We start from the raw sequence: 10,908 nt of genomic DNA, 5'->3' as shown, positions 1-10,908 counted from the left end.
TAATTTACCAAATATATCAATTAGTAGGCGGTTTCCCGGCAATTTTTTTATTATCATGTATTAGTCAAAACATATTCTTTCACATGATTGGTAATAAAGAGCTTCCATTTCATTTTTTGAAATTGGGGCATTTCCAATACTGGTCTTTACCTTTAACAGAATCCCTGACCCTGTCTAAAAGCTGCATTACAATGATTTCAAGTTAACAGTTGTTAATCAAGCCTTGTAAAATCAAGGATATTGAGCTATTTTAAGAGAAATTGTTCCACATTGGAATTAAAAGAATGAGAGAGCTCGTAAAACTTTTTTCACTTCTACCCCAATTCAGTCTTCTCTCATGTTCCTGAAGCTATCAATAAATTAAATTCAATCATCTTCAGACTATTATCCCTTTTACAATAAAATGACAAGTTGATTGTTTTAGTTGAAGCATGATGGAGAGATTTACTCACGTGACCACCGGATCATATGGCAGCCTGTTGTATGAGATCTGTATAAATAAAAAGAGATATAAGTAACATGTGATATTTGAATCTATATCAAACATATTTATGAAAAGTTAGTGTGCAATCAGTAGCATATGTAGCTAAGGCATCTTGGCATGAACCCCAAAATTGTATGTTGCCCCAGGTGCCCCCCCCCCATTTGAAATTTTGAAATTTTGTAAGATCGCAATATAACATAATTATCATAATGCGAAGGGAAACTTCAATTCAATTTGATAAATTTTAATTGAAAAAAAAACACATTTAATTAAGACATTAAACAGAAAGTAAATATAAAATGGACCGATCATATACAAAGTAGCTAGCATTTGATTAGATAACAAATAAAGTTTCAAGGTGTTTATTGTAATTATTATTCCATTGTTCTCCGAGTCAATGATGTTGTGTACCATACCATAACAAAAATCAAAGAGCATTGTACCGCTAGAAATCATGCACATGCAAGGAAGGACGGTATTAAATAAAACCAACATTTTTCATAAAATTTTGCAAAATGTAAATATTTATAATTTTCTTAATAAATATTTATCAGTTGTTCCTCAAAATTGTCAATTTCACTTGTCACTTTATAAATTCTCCTTTTATTTCTACTCATCAAAAATATCAGGGTGGATTTTCCCATTTTATTTCCGTAAGCTTCAATTAGTTTCTGATATTGATGACTGTTCCAAAGAGACTATGTCAGGCTCCACTGACTGCCTCTACACAGAGACTGAAGTCTTGATTGTACTGGTTAGTGAGGGGAGGTTACGCAATGCAGTTTCTGTGTGATTGCCGATATCATTGTGCGCAGTAGCTTCAAGAGAATTACATAATGTACTTGTAGGTTACCTGAAATTAAGTCCTTATATTTTGATGTTTTACAAATATTTTGGATGTAATTTTATAGAACAGTATTTGAAAATCAGATCTACTTTCTTTCCAATCATTATTTTTTTTCTAAATCAAGCTACATTTAAGTCTAGAAAAACATAAAGCAAACTTGTCACCGGATTCTGGCAAAAAGTGCGGCAAGGTTACCCTTTATGTATGGGGATCAGTTTTATTACACACTTCCGGATCGATCCCCATACCAGACAATCATTTCTGTCCACTTATATTTAGACTATAAATTTTTGTCTCTTTTTGTTCGTTAGCCTCTTATTCGGGTAAGGTCGGCTCCTCTCTTTAATTTTCGGTCTACTTTACATTGATCGAGTTCAGAATTTTCAGATCAAAACAAAATCAACACAGCTATTAATCACACATAGGTGCATTACTATCCTGGCTGTGTAGTAAAAGCTGTGCTTTTGATTCTCAACATTTTAAACACCACTGTACAAAACTCAACTGATTTCACTCAAAATTGGTACTTTAGTGACAATTGATGACATGACTGTGTAGAGTCTATGCAATAATGTGTGGTGTGTATATTTGTGTATAGGTATAATAATACCCGCCTCACAGCAAGCATGCAGTGCTAGAGGTCAATACACATTAGCATCGACTCTCTTAGACTGAAGTACGGCCTATGCCGTACTAGTGGAACAAATGGTTCGGTTCGGCAGGACCGCGATGAATGACATATGCAACGAGATTTTCACTCTTTACATCCTCATAAATGCACTTTTGCTGCAATATTACAATAGGCTAATAAAACTATAAAAAATAACAAACAAATATGGCTTTGACTTACGATAGCTTGCTCATTTATATCCTAAATTAAAGGTAATACAAAGTTTTGGTATGGGGTCATGAATTTGGTTCAAATGAACATATTAGAAGCATATGCAATCCTACAATATACAGTGATCATTGTCGCGGTCGAAATCAAGTCTAAAATAATAAAATTGTAAATAATAAACTCTTTATGTTGTATAGCTCCCTCTCAAGGTCAAGATATTAATAAAACTATAAAACGATGTTTCTTGACCAAAATCGACCGATTAGCTACTCCCGTTTGGAAATTATATATCACAACTACATATTCTGAGATTTTCATAGTCGCAGCTACCATTGTACGGCCGTAGGCGCTATTTGAAATTTATCACAATTTACCGGGAGCATCAGTAAATTTTTATATTTGATTTTTCTCGAAAGCAGAAGTGTTTTAGGGGCTAAATTTCTAGTGCTTATAATACATCCACATAGGCATCCAAATACATCAAAATTGTAAAGAATCACTATCCACCCAATTTTAAAAAATTCCCAAAACTTTGTATTACCTTTAATGATTAATCCGAGAAAGTCTCATAGTCGACATAATTCGTTGTCATCCATCTTTAACGGTTTTAATTAATGAATATTATTTTTTTCTTTTCGAACGTCCAATAGCTACGTACTAGTCAACCTAGTGATATATGAATATTCATAAACCCAATACGAAACGAGTGCTCTGATTGGCCATTCGCTTTGTTTTGGTAGGTACGACCAAAAAAAAAGTGTCCCCCCCCCCCCCCCCCCCAACCCCCACTGAGCGACTTTTTGGTCGGCGCGATTTTGTAATTTTCCTGAGCCGTTGCGAAATTTTGGACTCGATTTTAAAATCCCCCCCCCCCCCCCCTTGAAAAAACATTTCCATGTGTTGGTGCACTCCGCATTCAGTGCGCTTATTACTTTTGTTGTTATTGAATAATATTCAAAATACCCAGTGCATATTTTCTAGTTTGGTGTCTTCTGTATTAAATAATGCCATTATATTAAAAGTGTCTTATAAACGGCCTCCCGGCTAGCTGTTGGGAGAATTTTCGGCAAGGGGGTGGGATCGGACTACATATTTTCCAATCAACATTGCCGTTAAATACACTTCGAGCAAATTAAGCAAACACGAATAGTAGCTATATTATATAGGCCTAATTTTGTTATTATAAATTGAAAAATTTGGGGTCGTTTGCAGTTGGTTACATCTATTTACATAAAAGGTTGTTGATAAACAAGATAAACGGTGAAGAAGAAACAAAAATTGGTCATAAATCCCCGAGTTAACATCCAGGTTATTTGAAGAAAACTGATTTGCGTTCATCCCGCACTCCCCCCCCCCAAAAAAAAAACCCACCATAAACACAACTGTAATGAAATCGATGACATGTCCACCATTTAGATTAATGATTATACTTACAATGTTGCATGCAGTAATCATGCAATGCGTTGCCGAAAACGAAAATTCCATTACGTTTACATTGGGCGGCTCTTAAAGTCATCGCCAAACATCGACGGGGTCGGATATTGATGAAAGCTTCCATTCTGTTTAGAGAATAAATCAAACATTATAATTCGTATGTCATCATCATTTATAAAGTCGCTCTGAGAGAAAACATAATTAGCAAGAGATCAATGTAGGCCTTTATATACTCAGTGACATAATTATATTGTAAACATATCAAAATGAACAACAAAACATTTTCTTTAAAAGTTGAGCTGAATATATATAACGTATAATTTAGTAATTGACTAAAATAAATAATCTATCTAATTAATTTTTACTTATACACGGTACACTGCAAATTTGTTTTGTAACGACTTTACACAACATTGGGTGGTAACCCAGGGGTTGTCTTAAGTTGTGTATAAAAAAATACACAACTTTACACTGCAAATTCGTTATGTAAAGAAGTGTATTTTTTTTACACAACTTAACACTGAACCACGCAATAAAGTGGTTACACAACGAATTTGTAGTGTGGTCTTCCATGATGCCTCGTTTGGTAACAGCAAAATGCAATGACAATCATGAATATAAATCCATAATATCATAACAAAATAAAACACAGAATAAATAATAATGCATGAATACAATTTGTTGGTATCCTTGTAATAAATGTGGACTTTTTAAACAAAAAATACTGTTGCATATATTTGTAATATCGTATTACATGTATATATGGTAATCTGTTCTTAAATCAAGTGAAATATAATCTTAACTTTTTATACATTTTTTGAATAGCCTCATAAAGTTGTTTCTGAAGCTCATAATTTTTTATAAGCAAAGTAAAAAGACAATCTTGGCTCAACATATAGACTCACATGCACTTGAGATACCAAAACAGGGGTAACAGGACACTTTTTTTTTTGGGCCTCGAAATTTGAAAATTTGACATTTGGCTCCGTTGGGGGGGGGGGGGGGGGGTAAGGTCACCTTTTTAGGTCAGCCATGGGAATAATTTTTTTTTATAATTAAAAAAAAAAATCAAAGGGGGGGGGGTTTAGGGGGAGTGATGGGGGGGGGGGGGTTTACACACATAAAAATACCAAAGGGGGGGGGGTTAACCCCCCCCCCCCATGTGTACGCGCCTGGGTGTGATTAACACAAGATAAATGCTTTGAAATATAATGAGAAATAAAAGTAAGAGTTCAAGGAATAGAATCCTCTCGGCATTCAATTTCCCCCCGGTCCCCAACAGAAAAAATCTTCTGTGTGCCCATGTCTTGAGCCATAATGCATGCATGGTCGTACAGAGAATTTTGTTATGTTGGGGACCGGGGTAAAATTCAATGAATTATTGAAAATTGATTGCATTTTTCTTTGAGGTTTTTTATTTGTGGGAACTGCCCCCTACCCTAGCCCCCGCTGCGTACAGTCGTGGTTCAGTGGCAAAGCAATGGCATTGTAACTGTGAGGCCCCAGGATCAAATCCGTGTCGATGTGCCATATTAGTGCCCTTTTGTGGGGCATTAATCCTCATTACTGTCATTTATGACTTAAGGGCGTAGGTCCCCTAGTTGATAAGCATAGTAGCATACACATGCTTTAGCATTCACGCAAAATAAACACAAATTATTAGTCAATAAAATCTGAGAATGTGTACTATTATCTAGATCTATTAGGAATGATTCATTGTCAAAATAATTCCATAAATTGAGGTAAAAAAAAATATTCCAACTAGATGAGCGACAGTGTAGTATTCCCATTACAAAACAAATGTAGAGCTGCACTCCTATCATCGGTTTTCTTCCTTTAAAAATATGATACCTGATCTGCTCAAGAAAGTCAGCAGAGTCTCACATTTTGGCGGGACCTTCAACAGAACGGGATAATTGTTTTCATGTTTAAAGGGCATTTCAATGCTTGCAAAATCTATAATTATGCGTGTTTAGTAAAAACAATAAGAAAATCAGTGTTCTGATTAAAACAAAAGGATGGGACAAACAATAAGAAGATGTCTCTCGAAAACGCTTTTGAGAACAATTGGGGGTATAACTTTCCCAACCTAATGATGCTCTTGGTCTATTCAAATGTTTATAAACATTTCCAATCCTTTGATTAAAACTTTCACTACTGTACTTTAAAAAAAGATAGATAAAAACTGTTCTAAAACTTACGCGGCATCGTCGGCGAAGTTTCTCCGATGTTGGTGGCATATTCTTGTTGGGTGCCTTGTCTTCCTTTTGCATCGGTGCCCCTTCTGCGTGTTACAGAGACATCGAAATGCGGCTGGCATCACTCGTGGCATGATGATCTGGAGAAGGGGATGAAGAAACATTAACAACACATTATTAATACATAAATAAAGTATAGACCTCAAATAAGGTTGATGATTATGTTCGATGTGGTCTCTCATTCTATTATTCTAAAGAAACTAATTTGTTCATGTTGGTTTTGATGATTCAAGTTTACGCTTTTTTCATGTGTATCTAACTCCGTCTGAGGATATCATATTTTTTCAGTCAACGGTAATAGTTTGTTAGATTACAGTCACTTGCAGGAGAAGTACAATGGGTCCCTTGCTATTTACTATTTATCATTTTGTATAAATGATATCTCAAATGCTATACAGTTTAGTACCATTCCACTGTAATACTGATTTTAATTATTGAGTATGTTTACGTCTCTATGGAGATTTTAAACGGATTTCTAAGCGGATGACGCGCAATGAATTCTTGTCGAATCCTAAGAAATGTGAATTAATTTTCGCTGCAAGGCTTTATAATATAAAGCCTTCACTTTTCCAACCTCATCTTGATTACGGTTCTGTTGTGTGGTTAATGCATGAGCAAATTTAGTTCATGTGATGTGTGTTCCACAAAATCGAGCACTTTGCAATTTATTACGAGTTGAACGTAGGTATATTACTGTTTTATTTATTTTTTATGTTGCATGGATGCCTCCCATTACTAATTTGTTCTAAATTTTCTACTAAGACAAGTAAATATTCTCTTCGCAATTATGACTGTAAACATTTATCTTGAATAAAAAATAATGTGACCTTTTTAAGTATAAGAGTAGTTTTAGACATTTCAATCCATTACATTGTGATATTAACCGATGAATAGACAACCTTGTTCACGTCTTTGTTAACTTAATCAGCTCTATCTATTTTTTGTTCACTGGGGGGGGGGGGGGGGGGGCTGGGTTCAAATGGTAAGTCTCATAGTTTTCTCGATAATTTTCATTTGTTTTGTCAATTATATGTCATTAGTTGTTTGTTCAATAATGCACATGGGCTCCCTGAAAAGTGGTCTATTTTGCCGGGCTGATTGTGAGCCTGATTTTACAGTGTTTATATACATACATGACAAAATAATAGTTAACCGATTCTTTAAAGATATTACTCCTTGCTTCGACTGTGGGAGAATACAATGTTACTCACGAACTATAATTTTTGTTATTTTCAACTGATTTCACAGATTTTCAAATTCATAGCCTCACTCAGAATTTAAAAGGAATACTGGAATACAACAAAACAGTTGTCAGAGGGCCTTAGGTAGCATGTTTATATCCAACATTCAAGGGTTCTAAAAAGTATTCCCATTCTGAATCGTACGTAAACATTGTCTAAAAAGAAATACTATACAAATTGAAGATACATACCGAAGTAATGTGTACGAAAAAAGTCTGATATGGCGATGGCTGAAACAAATGAAAGAGAGAGTAATAAATGATCAAATAAAAAATTCATTCATAGGCCTATCACTTACATTATAGACGCTCTATAGTGCAAATGATGAAACCACATAAACGCGCTAACTCAAAGGTACAACATGATTAAGGATAGGGCATAACAAAGGGAAGATTACAGTTGATTGTAGTCCTAATTGAACAGATAGGTTTTAATATTCTTTGAGAATGCTTCTACGTATTACGGCAGAACCATTTATTTGACAATATTCCTGTTAGTTCACTAACCAGGTTTTCAAAAAAACTTCGGTATCGGATAGTCAATGTATTATAGCACAATGATGGAAAAGCTGATGGGGTCGATAAATAGAATTCCTTTCCTTCTAAATTTTAACCTACTACGGTATCTCCTAAACGGTTTGCTTTAGAAACCATATATACATGTTGTTTAGAATTTAATTGTATATATATATCCTTAACGAATCATTACAGTTGTTTTTTTCCTTAATTAACCTTGAAACTTGAAACAAATTAAGAGAACTTTCATAAAAAAAGAAAAGAAAAGGAACATTATCGTGGTTATATTCAAAGGGAAAACAAATTTGAATATACAAATAAATAACTATATTCTTTCATAACTTTCAAAACAACTTAAGAAAATGAAAACTTGATTTGCCCATAAATACACCATGATTGGCTAAAAAAATAAAAGTTACAATATTGTTTTTTACAATATTATTGATATCATGCCCCTCATCTTTGTAGAACTAAAATATCCATGAAAATTGGTTCAAGTAGTGTTTATTGAGCAATTGGGAAGTAAAAGTTCACTATCTAAGAATCAGGTTATCCATTATGAGTATTTGTATACATCGAAATTATAAAAAGTACAAAAGCAAGTCTGTAATATAATATGATAGACCATTACAATCATAGCATTATTTTACAACTTCTATTCCACTTTGGACCGATATCCACGTATTTGACGATTTAACTGCACATGACCGGTTTACGTTACTATTACGTTTTAGTTGTGAAGAAGAATAGTCTAGGTGTGGTCAACAGGCGCGTACGCAGGGGGGGGGGGGGGGTGGGTTGAACCCCACCCCCCCTTTGGTATTTGTTATGTGTGTATTTTGGAGGAAAACCCTTTGCATTTTTTTTTTTATTTAATTAAAAAAAAAAAATTATACCAATTGCTGACCTAAAAAAGTATCCTCTTACCCCCCCCCCCCCGCTTATTCAGCGGCTGGCTGAGTCGTTGCGAAATTTTCGGCCCGATTAAAAATGTTAAATCCCCCCCCCCCTTGAAAAAATCCCGCGCCTGGTGGTCAATATGTAATATGTTTACTGTAAAGAAAACGAAAATCTTCATCCTATTTATCAGTCAAGTTATAATAATTACATATATTCACTATTTTTTGCATGGAGATCCTTTTTTCTTATGGATAATAATAATTGAATTCATATACATATATTTACACGAATTAAATTAACATAATATGTCGGTGATTTGTTTGAATAAATAATGCGACCAAATAATGTATCTAGTTCTCTGTTTCCAAGTTACTTCCATGAAAGAGATATGCATTCAATTACAAAAGGACCTCGTATAAAATTAAATGTTTACATTGTCCGCTGAATCAATCGTAATTATCACAATGATAGAAACAAGAGCATGATAAAGCTTTTAGTCGTCTTGCTTCTATCAGAGCTTTAAAAATAATCAATAAGGAGTTACACATTCACATTCCGAAGATTACGTGACAAATCATTACGTATCGTTGCATGCACACGGACATCTCCAATCACGCATAATCATTCATTGAGAGACAGATAAACAACTTGATCATTATTTCTATTCATTACGATAAAACAACTGAATGAGGATATGTCTCATTATCTCGTAACGACATTCTTAAGAGTCTTGGTTGAAATAATATAAATCAAAGTTCATACACAAGCATATTGGCAATATGGCGATAAGCAGTTTTGTTAACATAATATATCACAATAGAGAACATCATTACAAGATCATATTTTGATCAAATACAAACATACATGCATAATGTTAAAATAAAAGTTCGTCTTTATACCAGCAATCTAGCAACAACCTGACAGTATTTTATGATAAAATAAGTTCTCGATTAATAATATATCTCTCCTACATAACACCAGTACTGTGATAGCATACACACGTGCATAATATTATGCTACTAGAAAAAGTAGAGAAGATAATAATATATGTACTTACCAAATACGAAGTGAAAAGGGAACTGAAGAAAACGCGCGAATTCGGGGGTCCAGCAGTATCTTGATCGCTCCATTGTCCCTATTCATACAATTAAATCTATTATCATGATTTCAAAGACTTTCACATACTTGGCGTTTAAACATGTTAATCGTTTCTAAGCTGTGAGACTGAACTCGTATATATCAATTAACGACACTCTTCTCATAATGTGCATCGTCACCAGTCTCGTCCATAGTTTGGAAGAACTATTCTATGGTTGTTAACCATCGGAGCATGTAGCCATGGTAATACAATTCGCTAACCATGTGACGACGAGAAGAGAAGATGGGTGAATTCCCTGTTCATAACTAAGCCAAAGTCAGAGCATCTATTGATAGACAACCAGCTATTGTGTATTGTGCAAGGTTGAAAAAGTAGAACGGGTGAATGTCGTTCATAAGTATGAACATTGCATAATGAAAGAATGGAAGCGCTTTAATACGTTCCTTAATAAAAATAAACTTTAAATTCGAGCGAGCGTAGAGAGCGAGTTTTAGATGAAATTTGAGAAAAAATTGCTTTCAGCCGCTTTAAATTGGGGGCTCTGAGGCTCTGAGGAATCCATTGTTTTGGGGATGATGATGAATTATAAAAACATCTTTTCATAGCATTAACGGTTATTGTGTCTCTTAATGTTTTAATGTGAATGAGATTTGGCAATGTTAATGCTGTTGCCGTCGAACACACCTTCATGGGTTACCTTGCCATTCTGTGAAGTTCAAAGGTCATGGGGTTTAAGGTATAATAGGTTCAAATATGCTTCTTTTATAGCAGATGAGTAGATTAGCCTACCCAGGCGCGCTGGAAGCACTTTGGGATTGGGAGGTGGGGGGGGGGGGGGCAAACATTACATTGGGCTCGCCTTTCAGAGGCAGTGGCGTAATGAGCAAAAGAGTTTGGGGGCAGAAAAATCTGTACCACCACTCTTACATATTAAATGCAGGCCCCGTGGCAGTGGAACGTTTTTAAAAGTAACGATCAGGAAGAGCATATATATTCGATGTTAGTGTCGTCAATCCCTGGCTGGGAGACGGTCACCTGTGAATGATGAACCTACCGGGCCCTGTCCCTTAAATTGTAGGTGAACGGAACGCCCAGTCAGATTTCTATTTTTTTAAAAATTTGTATTGAATTGTAATTTAAATTTGTTTTTATTTGTATTGCTTAGTCGATGTTAGTGTTGTTAATTCCTGGCTGGAAGATGGTGATCAGTGAATGATGAACCTACCGGGCCCTGCCCCTTAAATTGTAGGTGAACGGCACGCCCAGTCAGATTTCTAATTTGTTTTAAATTT

General features: G+C 34.9%; 1 long non-coding RNA gene across 1 annotated transcript; it reads right to left on the bottom strand.

Annotated features, from left to right (window-relative positions):
• Positions 1 to 3,524: 3,524 nt before the first annotated feature.
• Positions 3,525 to 7,427, bottom strand: LOC115928300. Its single transcript, XR_004066004.1, has 3 exons — positions 7,294 to 7,427; positions 5,805 to 5,941; positions 3,525 to 3,728 (listed from the first exon to the last, which is right to left on the bottom strand). It is a non-coding gene; the product is annotated as an uncharacterized LOC115928300 (long non-coding RNA).
• Positions 7,428 to 10,908: the final 3,481 nt, after the last annotated feature.

This window comes from Strongylocentrotus purpuratus, unplaced genomic scaffold (assembly GCF_000002235.5).
Source record: "Strongylocentrotus purpuratus isolate Spur 01 unplaced genomic scaffold, Spur_5.0 spur5_scaffold_21, whole genome shotgun sequence".
In the NCBI taxonomy this organism is placed as follows: Eukaryota; Metazoa; Echinodermata; class Echinoidea; order Camarodonta; family Strongylocentrotidae; genus Strongylocentrotus; species Strongylocentrotus purpuratus.
This window is presented reverse-complemented; position numbering and strand designations above follow the sequence as displayed.